A 17,952-nucleotide genomic window follows, 5' to 3' on the forward strand; every position below is an offset into this window, starting at 1 on the left:
ACATTATTTGGTAGTTGGTTAACTTTGAAAAGTCCTTTTGTTAGGGTTTGCTGTACAGTACCCAGTATCTTGTATATAGCTGTGCTATTGGTTGCTTCTGATCTATTTGGTCTAGGCTTTTGAGAGAGTCCGCATATCAAATACACATCCTATATATTAAAAAGACTCAGTCTGTGTTTTAAAAACTTCGAGACATACAATTAATTTTCCCCCTCTCATATTAATGAACTAGTGATTTAGATGACTACATTTTACTAGGAGTGTACATAAACACCATTCCCACTACCAAAAGACTGTGACCCATCCCTCCCACCCACTCCCACCCCCCACTGGCCCAGGAAGCTGCATGTCTACCCCTCACCACAGGGTTTTTACTTTGGTGCCCTACTTACAATTTGGTCAGGTCCTGCTTTTAGTTTCCCTTTCAGATCTTCTTACTCAACTTCTGTTAATGAGTGGGATCATCCCATACTCATCTTTATCTTTCTGACTTAGCTCACTTAACATAACTCCTTCTAGCTCTGTCCAAGATGGGTCAGAGAAGGTGGGTTCATTGTTCTTGATATCTACATAGTATTCCATTGTGTATATATACCACAGCTTTCTCAGCCACTCATCTGTTGTTGGGCACCTGGGTTGCTTCCAGGTTTTAGCTATTATGAATTGTGCTGCTATGAACATAGGAGTACACACCTCTTTTTGGTTGGGTGTTATGGAGTCCTTGGGTTATAACCCCAGGAGAGGAATCTTTAAAGGTGAGATCAAGGTGAGCTCATACTAACAAGCTTCTAGTCCAGAATGACTGATATTATCTTATTAAAAGAATAGACAAGAGATAGACACTCAGGAGAACACCATGCGATACTAACACTGAGACAGAGCAGAGAGATGCTTACAAACCAGTGAGTGGCCAGGATTGCTGGCAGTGTTGGGAGCCAAGAAGAAGGCATGGGACCAGAAGCTTCTGATGAAGTATTCAGGAAGAGCAGAAACTACTAACACCTCCATTTTAACTCTCTAATTACTCTCTAGAACTGTGAGTAAATATATTTCTGTTAATCTTAATCCACACAGTTTGATACTGTTATAAGAGCTTCAGGAAATAATATAAGAGACAAAGTTTCCTTGATTTATCACCATCCTACCCTTAGTTATAATAGCATTGATGTACTGGGAACCCAGTGGTGCAATGGATTGAATTAAATACTAAATGTAGACATAATGTCATATATTATTTAATCATCGTTTACACTATTATTTTAGCACTACTTTCCCTAAAGTATACAGATTAATACACTGAGCATTGGTGAGGATGAATCTATCCCAAAAAGTGGTGGTCCTTGATAGGAATCCAAATGGTTCTAACTCCAAAACCAGTACTTGAACCATTATGCTTTTGCTGTTGTTGTTATTTTCCCTTCTGTTGAAGTAGTTTGTTTATTTGTTTCCTTTCTTTAGTTGTACCATTTTGAGGATTATATTCTGTTTAATGTTTTGGCTTCATTTTGTAACAAGGTAAAATGTTGTTATTTTTTCCCAATAGTCCATTACCTTTACTATGTCCCAGATAGATTGTCTCTAGAATAGGTATAGAATCATGGCAGGAAAAACTTTATGATTTGTTCATATCTCTGAGGAGGAGTAGAGGTCAGAATGGCTTCTCTGAAGCCTGTGATTTAAGAAGGTGTGTGTGTGTGTGTGTGTGTGTGTGTGTGTGTGTGTGTGTGTGTGTGTGTGTAGAGCTGTTAGGACATAAATCTGCTGTGTCTGCCTTTCCTTCAAATTGTAATTTGGTTAAAAATTATTCTTGGCTGAAAGAAGGATCAAATAATCAAAGCTTTTTTGGCTTCATATTCACAAGTGATGTTTAATAAAGCTTCTCTAAAAGTCTGGAAAGGAAAGACCTTGTAATTGTTCTCACTTAAAAAAAATTTTTTTAAAATATTTATTTTATTTATTTATTCCCTTTTGTTGCCCTTGTTGTTTTATTGTTGTAGTTATTATTGTTGTTGTCGTTGTTGGATAGGACAGAGAGAAATGGAGAGAGGAGGGGAAGACAGAGAGGAGGAGAGAAAGATAGACACCTGCAGACCTGCTTCACTGCCTGTGAAGCGACTCCCCTGCAGGTGGGGAGCCAGGGTTCGAACCGGGATCCTTATGCCGGTCCTTGTGCTTTGCGCCACCTGCGCTTAGCCCGCTGCACTACAGCCCGGCTCCCAATTGTTCTCACTTTTATCTACTGCTTTGTTTTGAATTTTAAACATTTGTTCCTAGTCTAGAGATTAGCAAAAAAAAAAAAAAATCTTAATGTTTACATATCTATTAAGTATGTTTATACAGGCAGGACAGATACTGTTATTCTCATACTAAGATGTGAAAAGACAGTTGGATAGATGAAATGTTTTGCCTCATGTCACATATAGTAAATGGAAGTAGGATTAGAATGTATTATAGTTTCTAACTCATCTAGTTAAGTTTTCACAAATCAATGCCACTTAATAATAAAAATTAACATTTTCATTGTGTATTTAATCTCATAATCCTCACGGTCACATTATAAAGATTTCTAAAATTTCTTTTTCATGAACTCAAGAGCAGAAACTTAAAAAGGAAGCTTAAAATGGTTCACTGAATTACCCAAGTTCCCATAGGTCCTAATGATTCAGAGAATTTAAATATGAACCTACTACAGTACACATACTTTTTTTTTGTCTTTACTTACTTTTTTTAAAAAAATGATTTAATTATGATCAGCAAGTCTGTTAGCAAGAGGGGTACAAGTCCATACAATTCCCAGCTTTCTGCATCCTATCCCCTTCAAGAATAGGAGGCTTTCCTATTCTTTAGCCCCCTGGGAGTTTGGACCAAGGGTCACTATGGGGTGCACACTTTCTAGCTGTTTTACTGCACATCTTTCCCAAAGCAAAGGCAGACAGTTACATGGATGACTGGGTCAAGTGGGGGACATTTTGAATAAAAAAAATCATTTGTTTTACATTGAAATTTTGTATTGGATCTAAATTCTTTTGATTCTTAGTTCATATAACTTAAATAACCTGTTTTGATCAAGCATTTAAAGAATTGATTCAAATTTTAAAAAGTAAAATCAAAAAGTCCTTTAGAGGACTTTTGCTCTCCCTTCTTAACTTTTGTTTAGATTGCTGAGGATATTTAACATGATATCTTTGAATGATGACATCTTTCTGCTTTTGCTGTTGGATGACAGCTTTCAGAATCCAACAGACATTTCAACTGGTGTATCAGTGATAAGAATCTTGAGAAGTTAAAGCCATATTAAAGTCATATTTAGATATAAGGGGGGAGTTTGAAAAATAATAGCTTATAATCTCCCTCTACTTTTTGTTATTCCATGGACTGAAAATAGTAAAAATTTTTATTAGTGATTTAATAGAAATTTATAAAATTGCAAGATAGTAGGTATGTAATTCTACACCATTCCTATCACCAGAGCTCTGGATTCCCATCTCCCTCTAGCAGAAACTGCATGAGTTCTCTCAAGGTCACAGTTATAGTTTGATTATCTACTTATCAATCTATCAAAAAAAATTTTGCCCATTTTTATTTCTTTCAATGTCCCTGCCTTCAGTTCCTTTCCAAGTCACAGTACACCTCTTACTATTTCCAAGTGTCCTTTCTTTTGCTCTTCCCTCTCAGATAAACAAAATAGTGCCTGGCTACCTCTGGTGTTTTCACTATTCTCTTCCCTTTCAGTGATGGTATATAAACAAAGATTCCTGGTTACAAATGTTTTAAGTCCTGTTGGAATTGGGTTTCAGAAGCCACTGGTCATTTTCACCTAATATCTGGGAGTAAAAAAAAATTATTTTGGGGTACATAAAGAAGGAGTTCTGACTTCTGTAGTTACTTCTCTGCTCGGCTTGGATATTGGCAGGTAGATCCACACCTGGACCAACCTGTCTCTGTCTTTCTCTAGTAGGATAAGGCTCTGGAGAGTTGAGGCTCTGGAACACATTGGCAGGCTTTTTAGGAACTATGAGGAGCTTACTCTAAACTGAGTTGTTGACATACAAACTATTGGCAAAGGCTTCATCTTGATGTCGGTCTGTTGAGGTAGTTACTTGACCCTGGAAATGGTGATTGCTTAACCTTTTAGTTCTCAGTCTCATAATCTCTAGGGTGGAGAAAATAGTAATAATTTATAATGATTGTCTTAAAATGATTTTGTAACAATAAAATAATCTGTCAGCATGCTTAGATACAGTAGATATTCTGGAAAGAGTATTCTTGTCATTAAAACATTAACTAAAGGGACAGAAGAGATAGTAGGAAAGATTAAATATACTACTTAAAATCTTATTTAAAAATTCCCATACTGCTTATCTGCTATTCTAGAGACTCAGTTAAACCATTCAGCTGGTTCCCGGAAGATGGCGGACTGAGAAGCTGCTAGTGGCTGAGCTCTGACCACATCTCCTGGAAACAGTAGGATTTTCTGCCTTTAGTAGGCCAGCCAATAAGGGGTCCTAGCGGTAACACCAAGGAGGTGACTATAACTTAATTTGGGTTAAGAATTAGAGTAGGAAAAAAGGGTAAAAAAATTTTTTTTCTTCCTTTTAATTTCTAAGCATACCTCCTTCCCCGCCCCCCCCCCCCCATAACCAGTCCCTGGGGACCAGCTCCTAGTAGGATCCCCTGCTAGGAGCTCCTTTTCTTTACCAAATTCCTGTCCCACCAGGGAGTATCATTAATTCTAAGTCTATACCCTTCTGAAACCTATGGCCTTTTTTCTTTCTAAGTAGCCAACCCCCCCCACCTCACCCCGCATAGCTAATTAAATAATTAAAAATAAATACATAAAAAACCCTTTCCTTTCACTGCCCTTTTATGACTCTTCTTTTTCTTATCTTTTTCTTTTCTCTCTCTCTCTGTTTATTTTTTTTTCTTTTTCTCATTCTTGCCATCCTTTCTTCCTTAATCCTACAGCTTCCAAAGTCACAGCACCCAGCCCCCACACCACCAAACAGTGTGCTTTTTTGAATTCACTGATACACATTTGGGAATTTCCTTTCACTGCTCTTTAATTACAGCTCCTTTTCTTATCTTTTCCCTTTTCACTCTCTTGCCTCTTTTTTTTTTTTATCTTGTCATACACTTCTACCTTCTTTGCCTTTCTGAATTTGTGAATTATTTTGGGGAAGAAATCTGACTCAGTGGACTCTCTATGTGTGTATCTCTGTTCTAGTTCCCTTTCCCCTCTTGTTACCCCTAGAATATACAGTGGATAGTAGATTTGCATAACTGTCTATTCTTGCTATCCTTTCTTTCTTTTATCTTTCTTCTACACTGGGATTTGGTTAATATTTATTCACGGACTGGAGAAATTGTTTCACTAACTGGTAACGATTAAACTACTTCAATACTTGCTTCAGTTGCTACTGTAATTCCGGAGGTTGGTGAGTGCAATTGTCATAAAGGTATTTAGTACAGTGTTACTTGTTGTACTCAAGACACAACAACTGAGGAACAACAGAGCATTAAAAAAAATAAACACATAAATCAAAAAAATGGGTAGATCAAAAACAAATAAAACTGCTACTCCAATGAATGAAGACAAGAGCCCAGAAGAAACTACAAATCAGCCAGAAGTAACCATAGATAATAAAAGTATGCAAGCAATAATAAACTTATTAATCACAGAAATGAAAACAACATTGCAGGAAAGGAATGGCAGTATTAGGGAAACAACAGTTTAGACCCCCAAGGAAAATACTGATTATCTTGAGGCAATTAGAGAACTGAAAGCTGAAATAGCTGTAATGAAGAAAGAAGCTGAGGCAAGGGAAAGCAGACTAACAGAAGCAGAAAACAGAATTAGTCAGAGGATGAGTTAGAGAAAATGAAGAAAGAGGTAAAAGAGCTCCAAAAGAGGTTGAGAGACACTGAAAACAACAACAGAGATATGGGATGATCTCAAAAGAAGTAACATTCGTATAATTGGCCTGCCAGAGGAAGAAAGAGAGGAAGGGGAAGCAAACATTCTAGAGGAAATAATAGAAGAAAACTTCCCAGACCTGAATAACAGAAAGGACATCAAGATTCAAGAGGCCCAGAGAGTACCAAACAGAATCAACCCAGACCTGAAGACACCAAGACACATCATAGTCACAATGAGAAGAAGTAAGGATAAAGAAAGGATCCTAAAGGCTGCAAGAGAGAAACAAAAAGTCACATAAAGGAGAAAACCCATAAGATTATCTGCAGACTTCTCCACTCAGACTCTAAAAGACAGAAGTGAATGGCAAGATATCTATCAAGCCCTGAATAAAAAAGGTTTTCAACCAAGGATAATATATCCTGCTAGACTTCATTCAAACTAGATGGAAGGATCAAAACCTTCTTAGACAAACAACAGTTAAAGGAGGCAACCATCACCAAGCTGGCCCTGAAAGAGGTTCTAAAAGACCTCTTATAAACAAGAACATCACTATAATACTTTCAATATATCAGAGCAAACAAAAAATTTTTTTTGAACAGTGGCACTACAATACATTAAATCCATAATATCAATAAATGTCAATGGCTTAAACTCACCCATCAAAAGGCACAGGGTGGGGGCATGGATCAGAAAACATAACCCAACCATATGCTGCTTGCAAGAATCCCATCTGTCACAACAAGACAAACACAGACGTAAAGTGAAAGGATGGAAAACTATCCTACAGGCTAACGGACCACAAAAAAGGGCACGAACAGCTATTCTCATCTCAGACACAATAGATTTTACATTAAATAAAGTAATAAAAGATAGGCAAGGACATTACATAATGATTAGAGGATCAAGAAGACATAACAATTATTAACATCTATGCACCCAACAAGGGACCATCTAAATACATCAAGCACCTACTGAAAGAATTTCAAAAATATATCAATAGTAATGCAATAATAGTGGGAGACTTCAATACCCCACTCTCACACTTAGACAGATCAACAAAGCAGAGAACCAATAAAGATACAAGAGAATTGAATGAAGAGATTGACAGACTAGACCTCTTGGACATGTTCAGAGTCCTTCACCCCCAAAAACTGGAATACACCTTCTTTTCAAATCCACATAACACATACTCAAGGATAGACCACATGTTAGGCCACAAAGACAGCACCAATAAATTCAAGAGCATTGAAATCATCCCAAGTATCTTCTCAGACCACAGTGGAGTAAAACTAACATTTAACAACAAACAGAAAATTATTAAAAGTCACAGAATTTGGAAACTAAACAACATACTCCTTAACCACTGGGTCAGAGACTCACTTAAGGAGGAAATTCAAATATTCCTGGAAACTAATGAAAATGAAGACACAACCTATCAAAATATTTGGGACACAGCTAAAGCAGTACTGAGAGGGAAACTTATAGCCATACAATCACATATTAAAAACCAAGAAGAAGCTCAAATAAACGACCTTACTGCACACCTCAAGGACTTAGAGGAAGAGGAACAAAGGAACCCTAAAGCAACCAGAAGGTCAGAAATCACTAAAGTTAGAGCAGAAATAAGCAAGATCGAAAATAAAAGAACCATACAAAAGATCAATGAAGCCAAATGTGGGTTCTTTGAAAGATTAAACAAAATTGACAAACTCCTAGCCAGTCTCACCAAACAAAAAAGAGACAAGACTCAAATTAATAGAATTGTAAACGATGGAGGAGATATCACAACTGACACTACAGAAATCAAGAGAATCCTGCGAAACTTCTATGAAGAACTATACGCCACCAAGCTAGAGAATCTGGAAGAAATGGAACAATTCCTAGAAACATATGCCCTTCCAAAACTGAACCAAGAATAACTACAAAATCTAAATGTTGCAATCACAGACAAAGAAATTGAAACCGTTATTAAGAATCTCCCCAACAAGAAAAGTCCTGGACCAGATGGCTTCACAAATGAATTCTACAAAACTTTCAGGAAACAGTTAGCACCCATACTTCTGAAGCTTTTCCATAAGATTGAAGAAACAGGAATACTCCCTTCCATCTTCTATGAAGCCAACATCACCCTGACACCAAAAGCTGATAGGGACAGAATAAAAAAGGAAAACTACAGACTAATATCTCTGATGAACATAGATGCCAAAATATTAAACAAGATCTTGGCCAACCGGATACAGCAACATATGAAAAAGATTGTTCATCACGACCAAGTGGGATTCATCCCAGGAATGCAAGGCTGGTTCAACATCCGTAAATCAATCAATGTCATTCACCGCATCAATAAAAGCAAAGCCAAAAACCGCATGATTATCTCAATAGATGCAGAGAATGCCTTTGACAAGACCCAACACCCATTCATGCTCAAAACTCTACAAAAAATGGGAATAGATTGGAAATTCCTCAAGATAGTGGAGTCTATATATAGAAAACCTACAGCCAACATCATACTCAATGGACAGAAGCTGAAAGCATTCCCCCTCAGATCGGGGACTAGACAGGGCTGTCCACTGTCACCGTTACTCTTCAACATAGTATTGGAAGTTCTTGCCATAGCAATCAGGCAAGAGAAAGGAATTAAAGGAATACAGATTGGAAGGGAAGAAGTCAAGCTCTCACTATTTGCAGATGATATGACAGTATACATAGAAAGACCTCAAGAATCCAGCAGAGAATTACTGGAAGTTATTAGGCAATATAGCAAGGTATCAGGCTACAAAATCAATGTAAAAAAAAAAAATCAGTGGCATTTCTTTATGCAAACACTAAATCTGAAGAAGAAGACATCCAGAAATCATTCCCATTTACTCTTTCAGCAAAATCAATCAAATACCTAGGAATAAAGTTGACCAAAGAAGTGAAAGACTTGTATGCTGAAAACTATGAGTCGCTACTCAAGGAAATAGAAACTGATACCAAGAAATGGAAAGATATTCCATGCTCATGGATTGGAAGAATAAGTATCATCAAAATAAATATTCTCCCCAGAACCATATACAAATTAAATGCAATATCCATCAAAGTTCCACCAAGCTTCTTTAAGAGAATAGAACAAACACTACAATCATTTATCTGGAACATGAAAATACCTAGAATTGCCAAATTCATCTTAAGGAAAAGAAACAGAAATGGAGGCATCACACTCTCAGACCTTAAACTATATTATAAAGTCATCATCATCAAAACAGCATGGTACTGGAACAAAAATAGGCACACAGACCAGTGGAACAGAATTGAAAGCCCAGAAATAATTCCGCACACGTATGGACATCTAATCTTTGATAAGGTGGCCCAAAGCATTAAATGGAAAAAGGAGGCTCTCTTCAATAAATGGTGCTGGGAAAACTGCGTTGTAACATGTGGAAGAGTGAAATTGAACCACTTTATCTCACCAGAAACAAAAATCAACTCCATATGGATCAAAGACCTAGATGTCAGACCAGAAACAATCAAATACTTAGAGGAAAACATTGGTAAAACACTTTCCCACCTACACCTCAAGGACATCTTTGATAAATCAAACCCAATTGCAAGGAAGACTAAAGCAGAAACAAACCAATGGGACTACATCAAATTGAAAAGCTTCTGCACATCCAAAGAAACTATTAAACAAACAGAGAGACCCCTCACAGAATGGGAGAAGATCTTCACATGCCTTACATCAGACAAAAAACTAATCACCAAAATATATAAAGAGCTCAGCAAACTTAGCCGCAAAAAAGCAAATGACCCCATCCAAAAATGGGCAGAGGATCTGAACAAAACATTCACCTCAGAGGAGATCCAAAAGGCTAACAAACATATGAAAAACTGCTCTAGGTCACTGATTGTCAGAGAAATGCAAATTAAGACAACACTAAGATACCACCTCATTCCTGTAAGAATGGCATACATCAAAAAGGACAGCAGCAACAAATACTGGATAGGCTGTGGGGACAGAGGAACCCTTTTACATTGCTGGTGGGAATGTAAATTGGTACAGCCTCTGAGGAGAGCAGTCTGGAAAACTCTCAGAAGGCTAGACATGGACCTTCCATATGATCCAGTAATTCCTCTCCTGGGACTATACCCCAAGGACTCCATAACACCCAACCAAAAAGAGGTGTGTACTCCTATGTTCATAGCAGCACAATTCATAATAGCTAAAATCTGGAAGCAACCCAGGTGCCCAACAACAGATGAGTGGCTGAGAAAGCTGTGGTATATATACACAATGGAATACTATGCAGCTATCAAGAAAAATGAACCAACCTTCTCTGACCCATCTTGGACAGAGCTAGAAGGAATTATGTTAAGTGAGCTAAGTCAGAAAGCTAAAGTTGAGTATGGGATGATCCTACTCATCAACAGAAGTTGAGTAAGAAGATCTGAAAGGGAAACTAAAAGCAGGACCTGACCAAATTCTAAGCAGGGCACCAAAGTAAAAACCCTGTGGTGAGGGGTAGACATGCAGCTTCCTGGGCCAGTAGGGGGTGGGAGTGGGTGGGAGGGATGGGTCACAGTCTTTTGGTGGTGGGAATGGTGTTTATGTACACTCCTAGCAAAATGTAGACATATAAATCACTAGTAATTTATATGAGGGGGAAAATCAATTGTATGTCTCGAAGTTTTTCAAAACACAAACTGAATCTTTTTAATATATGGGCTGTGTATTTGATATGCGGACTCTCTCAAAAGCCTAGACCAAGTAGATTAGAATCATCCAATAGCACAGTTATATACAAGATACTGGGTACTGTACAGCAAACCCTAACAAAAGGACTTTTCAAAGTTAACCCAATTACCAAATAATGTGATGATTACATTAACTATCTATTGTCTTTCTGAACCCTAAGACAGCAGGAACCTCACATCTCCACTATAGAGCCCCTACTTCCCCCAGTCCTGGAACCCTTGGATAGGGCCCATTTTCCTGTATGCCTCTCCCAATCCATATCAAATATCAAAGTCACTGCGGAATGTCTTGCTTTTCATTGCATTGCAGGGAATAATGAGAACTGGTCACATCACCCATTTACTGACACTCACTTTCCTCTCTCTATAACCTATTTTAGTCATTTCACATCGGTGGCAAATAACTTGTTGCTGTTACTGTATCTGTGTGTTCTCCTGCATGGTTACATCCCTATGGATGGGAGCTGTTTTATTCATTGCTGAATCTCCATTATTTAGTACAGAATCCAACTCATAAAAGATGCTCAAATAATATTTTCTGGCTAAATGGATGAATAAATGAATAAATTGCTGTTTTACCTTGTTTGCAAATATTGAGATGGAATATTTCCTATTAAATAATGACTCAACAAAAAAAATTTAAAACATTATAATTCATGTAATGTAAAGTTAATATACAAAAGCCAGTAGTGCACATGTGCGCTACTAGTAATTGCTAGTTAGATGTTGTAACAGAAAGGAAATCTCATTTGCAATAGTGAAAAATAACTATGTAAAATAAGCTTTAAAAATGTCCACAATATTTATGAAGTAATTCTGAAAATTTTAAAAGTAGACTTGATGAAATGTCTTTTTTTTTTCCCCTTAGGATATCTCAACATTATTAAGATGTTAGTTCTCTGTAGCAACTTATAAATTTAATGTTATGCCAATAAAATACCAACAAAAACTATTTTCCTGAAGCTACATCTGTTGATACTATAGTTCATTTGAACATTAACCTGCTTGTATAGGTAGAATAACAGAAGAGTCAATATATGGGGGCCTAGTGGTGGTGCACAATATGCAAGGACCTGAGTTCAGGTCCCTGGTCCCCACATGCAGGGGAAAAGCTTCGTGAGTGGTGAAGCAGGGCTGCAGGTATCTTTCTGTCTCTCTCCCTCTCAAATTGCCCCATACACTCTTGATTTCTGTCTGTGTCTATCTAATAAATATGTTAAATGTTAAGTATGCTAAATATTAAAAATGTTAAGAAAATCAATATATGTAATTAAATGTGTACTATATTGACACATAAGTAGACTATTGGGATACAGATTTCAAAAAATAGTTAACTTAATGTGAAAATTAACTATCTAAAAGAGGTGGTATATTCAGTCACTAGTGCCAAGAATATGTTTTAATGCCAATGTATAATTTTGGATCAGCACTTGAACTGGAAAGAAAAAAGTGTTATAATGTACAACTACTGGGTCATTGGATAAAACTGCAGTTAGGAATTGTATTTATTAGATGAAGTTGTGGATCAGAGCTACATTTATTAAAATTGACAACTTTTTTTTGATAATAAGTGATTATTTTTGTTTTCAAAATTTATATATAAAGTATATAAAGAGGCAAGATATTTGTACCATTTACTTTTTAGTTTTTGTTATCTTTATTTATTTGTTGAATAGACAACCAGAAATCAAGAGGGAAGGGTTGGTAGAGATGGGAGAGAGACAGACACCTGCAACCCTGCTTCACCACTTGCAAAGCTTCCCTCCCCACAGGTGAGGACTGGGCGCTCAAACTTAGGTCCTTATGCATTGTGACATGTGTGCTCAACCAGGTGTGCCACCACCTGGCCCACCTTTTTATTTTTGTCAATAATAATAATGACAGTTATTATTATTACTTTGTCTCCAGGTTGATCCCAGGAGCTTGGTGCCTACACAACTCCACTGCTCCTGGTTCCCCCCACCCCCCTTTTTCTTTGATAGGGAGTGGCAGTGGAAGAGAGAGGAAGGGAGAGATATAGGTAGAGGTAGAAGAGACACCTGCAACATTGTTTCACTGCTCATGAAGCATCCCTTTGCAGGTGGGAATTTAGCAGTAGAACCTGGGTCCTAAAACATGGTAATGTGTGCACTCTGTTCAGTACAACCCCGCCTCCACCCAGAACCACACTCCCATTTTCTATTTATCCTATTTATCCATTTATCCATCTTTCTAGGACCACAGGAAAATTGTGAACAAATGTAATGAGAATCTGATCATAATGTTAAAAAAATTATATTATGTTATTCTTATAATTTATATGTAAACTAGAAATTATTTCAAAAATACTTATTTTGAAATATATATGTGAGTTCATACTTGCATAGTTTAGAAATGTTGCAACAACACTGGCATACTTGATGTAAATAGGCCAAAAGGAGGAGAAGGGAAGAAACTTGGATCTATATTGAGAATATGTGAGTATTCTGGCAGTTCTTTGGAATATAAACCTCAAAACACCAAAATTAACCTAAAATAATAAAATAAAGTTAAAAAGGAAATAGTATATAAAGGTAGGGGAAAGAAATTATAGCATTGGGGTCTAAGAATTTAGAAAGCACACTGCAGAGTTGTAAGGTATTTAGGAAGCTAGAGAAAACTGTCAGTGATGAGTGTTAAAATGCAAGTGGTTTCACACAACACGAACCTAGGAAGTCCTCAGAGTTGGTGGAGTGAGATGCCACTGAAAGTGGGGACGTAGGTTTCACAGAGAGACTAATAGGTTGCTAGTTTGTAAAGAAGGACTTCACAGAATGTACCGGCTGGCTCTATAATTGGAAATTAAAGATGCCATTTGACAAACCTTGATTTTGCACACACTTGTCAGGAGTTCACAGAGAATCTCTAGCACAAAAATAGGGTAAGTCAGGAAACAAAGAATTCAGAGATAAAAGAGAGAATGCACAAAATTAAAGAAAACAACACCCCAGGAAAATATTGATAGTCCCAGATTGAAAAAAAGAAGATATTGTTTCCACAGTTTAAGAACTGATTGCAATAGGAAGGTAATAGTTAGAAAAGAGAATTTTTGGAAACTAAAAAAATAGTAATTAAGAATTCAAAGAAACAGAAGGGCTGGACATCGGCACATCCAGTTAAACACATTGTAGGAAGCACAAGGACCCCATTCTGGTTAGAGCCCCTGGCTTCCCACCTGCAAGGGAGTCGCTTCACAAGTGGTGAAGCAGGTCTGCAGATATATATCTTTCTCTCTTCATCTCTATTTTCCTTTCCTCCTCTCAACTTCTCTCTGTCCAGTTCATTAAAATGGAAAAAATGGCCACTATGAGCAGCAGATTCTTAGTGCAGGCACTGAGCCCCAACAGTAACCCCAGAGGCAAAAAAAATTCAAGAAACATTTATGAGATAAAGTTGTTAAAATTCCCTCCCCTCAGTAGAGTAGGAAGAAAAAGAGGTATAAATAATGTAGAAAAAGTAAGAGTAGGAAGTCGGGTTAAGTGCAGGTGGCGCAAAGCTCAAGGACCAGCGAAAGGATCCTGGTTCGAGCCCTCAGCTCCCCATCTGCAGGGGAGTCGCTTCACAAGTGGTGAAGCAGGTCTGCAGGTGTCTATCTTTCTCTCCCTCTCTCTGTTTTTCCCTCCTCTCTCCATTTCTCTCTGTCCTATCCAGCAAGACGACAACAACAATAACTACAACAATAAAACAAGGACAACAAAAGAGAATAAATAAATATAAAAAAATCTTTTAAAATGTGAGTAGAAAAAGGTCAAATATTCAAATGAATTTCAAACTTTGAGAAAAAAATAAGAAAGATTATTGTTCCAGAACTAACTAACTAACAATAAAAAATTCTCAGTCCCAAAGGATATGACGTTTCCTGCTGGGAAACTTTCCTTGGATCTTCAGGAAATGAATGTCCCCTATCAAGAAAATATATACAAAAATATAATATATACACACAACAAAAGTGTGTTTATATATTACTTTGAAATTCCAAAATAAATGAAATTTACAGACTATCATAAATGCTTCTAAAATGAAGAGGACTATATCCTAAGGATATATGAAAACTACTGGATATCTGAGTATTATCGTTGGCAGGTAGAATGCGAAGAATGGGCATAAAATTGTGCTGCTTTAGGAATCAAATGAAGAATGTGGGTAGATAGGATAATGGTTATGGAAAGAGACCCTCATGCTTGAGGTTCTGAACTTCCAGGTTCATATCTCCACACTGCCATACACCAGAGGTGTACAAAGAAGACTAAGGCAAGTATAAACCTATGGGACTACATCAATTTAAATAGCTTCTGCACAGCAAAAGAAACCAATACCCAAACAAAGAGATCCCTCACAGAATGGGAGAAGATATTTTTATTACAAATTACACAAACAACCACTAGAAACGAATGCATCTTAGTAAATATAAGATTGATAAATGAAAACCAATGACATTCCCATGTAGCAGAGCTAATCTATTAAAATATAATTAGAATTTCTCCTCCACAATATAAAATGCTTGGGGATAATAAATAGTAAAATTCAGCAGGCATTCAAGTTGAAAAGACGGGTGTCCACTTTCTGTTTTAGATCATGAGATTAGATTATACCCATAAGCAATGAGGAACTAGTTAACAGTTTTAAAGAGTGATGCAGTTCTAGAATGTATTGTAGAATGTTGTATTCTAGACTGTTAGAATGATGTCATTGTTAGCTGGATTAAGGATGATTTAGAGAGAGAAGGAACTAGGGTCCCTCCTCCCCCCAAGGGTGTTAATATGGATGTTCACACAGGTCAGAGATAACCTAGAACAATCACTGTGATTATACCATATAGAGTAGTGATAAGAGAGACCCTGCAGAGACAGTTTAGGTAGAAGTTGTCCTCCTCAGAGAACCTTTGAGCTGTTTCAAGATATCTCACAACATCCTTCCTTGTCATAACCTTAGTCTGTTGTCCTTCTACCCAGGTTCTCTCTGATGATTTGCCTGCCAGACAGAGAAGCTAAAGCAACTTTTTTGAAATATTACTAAATTCAACATCAATTAGGGATGTTCCCCTCCTAACCTATCTAGGTCATTTTAACTAGAGAAATCTGAATATCTAAATGTAAAATTTAAGTATAACTATAGTCCTCTGTCATTGTAAAGGATGTCAAACAATGTCCCCTACTGGTTCAGGGCAGTGTTAAGTAGGTATGATAGATACTCATTGTTGTACAACTTAAACATTTGATCAGTAATCTATATTTTTTAGAGAAGGAAAAATAAGAGAACAAAGTAATAGCACAGAAGGGCTGTGACTGGCCCGCTCCATCTCAATAGCATGACTCCAGAAATCACATGGAAATACATTTCTCTTCGGAATCCTATGTCTTGCCTTGCAAATGTGTCTTGCCTTGCAAATTTATTTTGCTAAGGAATGTAATCAAGAGGGCTGTATCTGAAAATGAATCACAAGGAAAGAGAAACTGAAGATTTCCTGTATGGCCAGTCATTCTCTCTGGGGACCAGCAGGTTTGTAACTATTTAATAGGAAATCACCTGTCATTCATGCTCTTCTCAGCTCAGTCTTCTCTACTACTTACAGCAACATTTTATATTTCATATTAGATGTGTAAATTTTAACACAAGTTGCCTAAATTTAGGGACTATATTTATCACTTACTTGCAGTGGCATGCTGTACATGATGATGTAGCACTTCTTGTCATAATTTTTTATGCTATTTTATTTAGGTGAAGAACTTCTGCTAGCTAGGTCTCTGTCTTCTATGATGTTTACCACACTTGGAGATTCATTTGTTTATTTTTCTTTATGCTAACATATATTTATGAAACAGAGTGTTTTCCAACTAATTTTAGCAACTACCTTATTTCCAGATTAAGACCAAGAGACAGGCATTCAGTTAGCTACTTAGACCAAATCTCATATTCTAATTGTTTCCCTTTTAAATTTTTTTAAAAAAATTATATTTATTGGATAGAAATCGAGAGGGGGAGGGGAGATAAAGAGGGAGAGAAACAGAGAGAGACACCTGCAGCCCTGCTTCCACACTTGTGAAGCTTTCCCCCTGCAAGTGGGGACTAGAGGCTCATACCCAGGTCCTTGCACATTGTAACATGTGCACTCAACCAGGTGTGCCACCACCTGGCCCTCTAATTGTTTCCCTTTTTAGGATCCTTTAAAAATTAACAAAAATTGATTTGATATATTTATATCAAATGTTCATAACTTACATAAAAACTGTGATGATCTTAATAATCTTATACTTAGCAGAAGACTTTTTAAAAATTTTATGATCAACTCTTATTCAGGTCCACAGTTTAACTGATATGTACACTACAATTATAATCCAGTGACTACAACAAATTTTACTATTGCTCCAGTCCTATTATTTTTTTCTTTTTAGTTTTTTCCTGGTCATTTGCTACCTACTACCACTCTCAGATCTCTACATCGAACTTGCTAAACTCACAAGCATTGATTTGGGTAACTTTTCTCCTTGACTGTCACTCTATTACATTTTGTATTCTTCTATTATTTAATTTCTCTCCATGAAATATGATACCCTCAACCAAAAGTGATAGTTTACTCTGTTTTTCTTTAGGAAAAAGATTTTAAAAAACGAAATTTTTAGAGAGAAGGAGAGGAGAGGGAGGGGAGAGAGAGAGAGAGAGACAGAGAGAGAGAGAGAGAAAGAGAAAGACTAGAATGCCACTCTGCCACATGCAATGCCAGGGGCTGAAATATTACCAGAACTGAATAGGAGCATGCTGTGCTTCCACTGTTCTTTGTTGTATTGAATACCATCCCCACCCCATGTCCAAAGGTCATAATGAATTTTGGGTGGAATTCAAAAAACTGGAACCAAAAGTTTTAAATAAGCAGAAGCAAATATCATGAATAATGAAAATGGAATAACTCAGAGAAAGAAATGGAAATGGGAGTTGACCTAAAGTTTAATCTTGTTAAATTAATGGTGAAGAGAGTCGGAAGCAAGGAAAGTGAAAGGAAATTATATATGGATCTTGAGAAATTACTTTTATTTCCATCCAAAAGCCATGTTTTTTTTTTTTTTTTTTTTTGTTATGGAATGGCAGGGCCAGTGAAAGGTAGATGAAGAAATGCTGGACAGGGGAAGTAGAAGGAGAAATGTAATAGAATTGGTTAATTCTCTACCAGCAAATAACCTTAAAAATATCCCACCTCAACTTTATTTAACAGGATGGGTGCTATGACATTAGCTGAAAGAGGCAGATGCTGCCAATAATTTGCATGATCTCCCAGATGGTGCCCTTGA

This window comes from Erinaceus europaeus, chromosome 5 (assembly GCF_950295315.1).
Source record: "Erinaceus europaeus chromosome 5, mEriEur2.1, whole genome shotgun sequence".
Lineage (NCBI taxonomy): Eukaryota > Metazoa > Chordata > Mammalia > Eulipotyphla > Erinaceidae > Erinaceus > Erinaceus europaeus.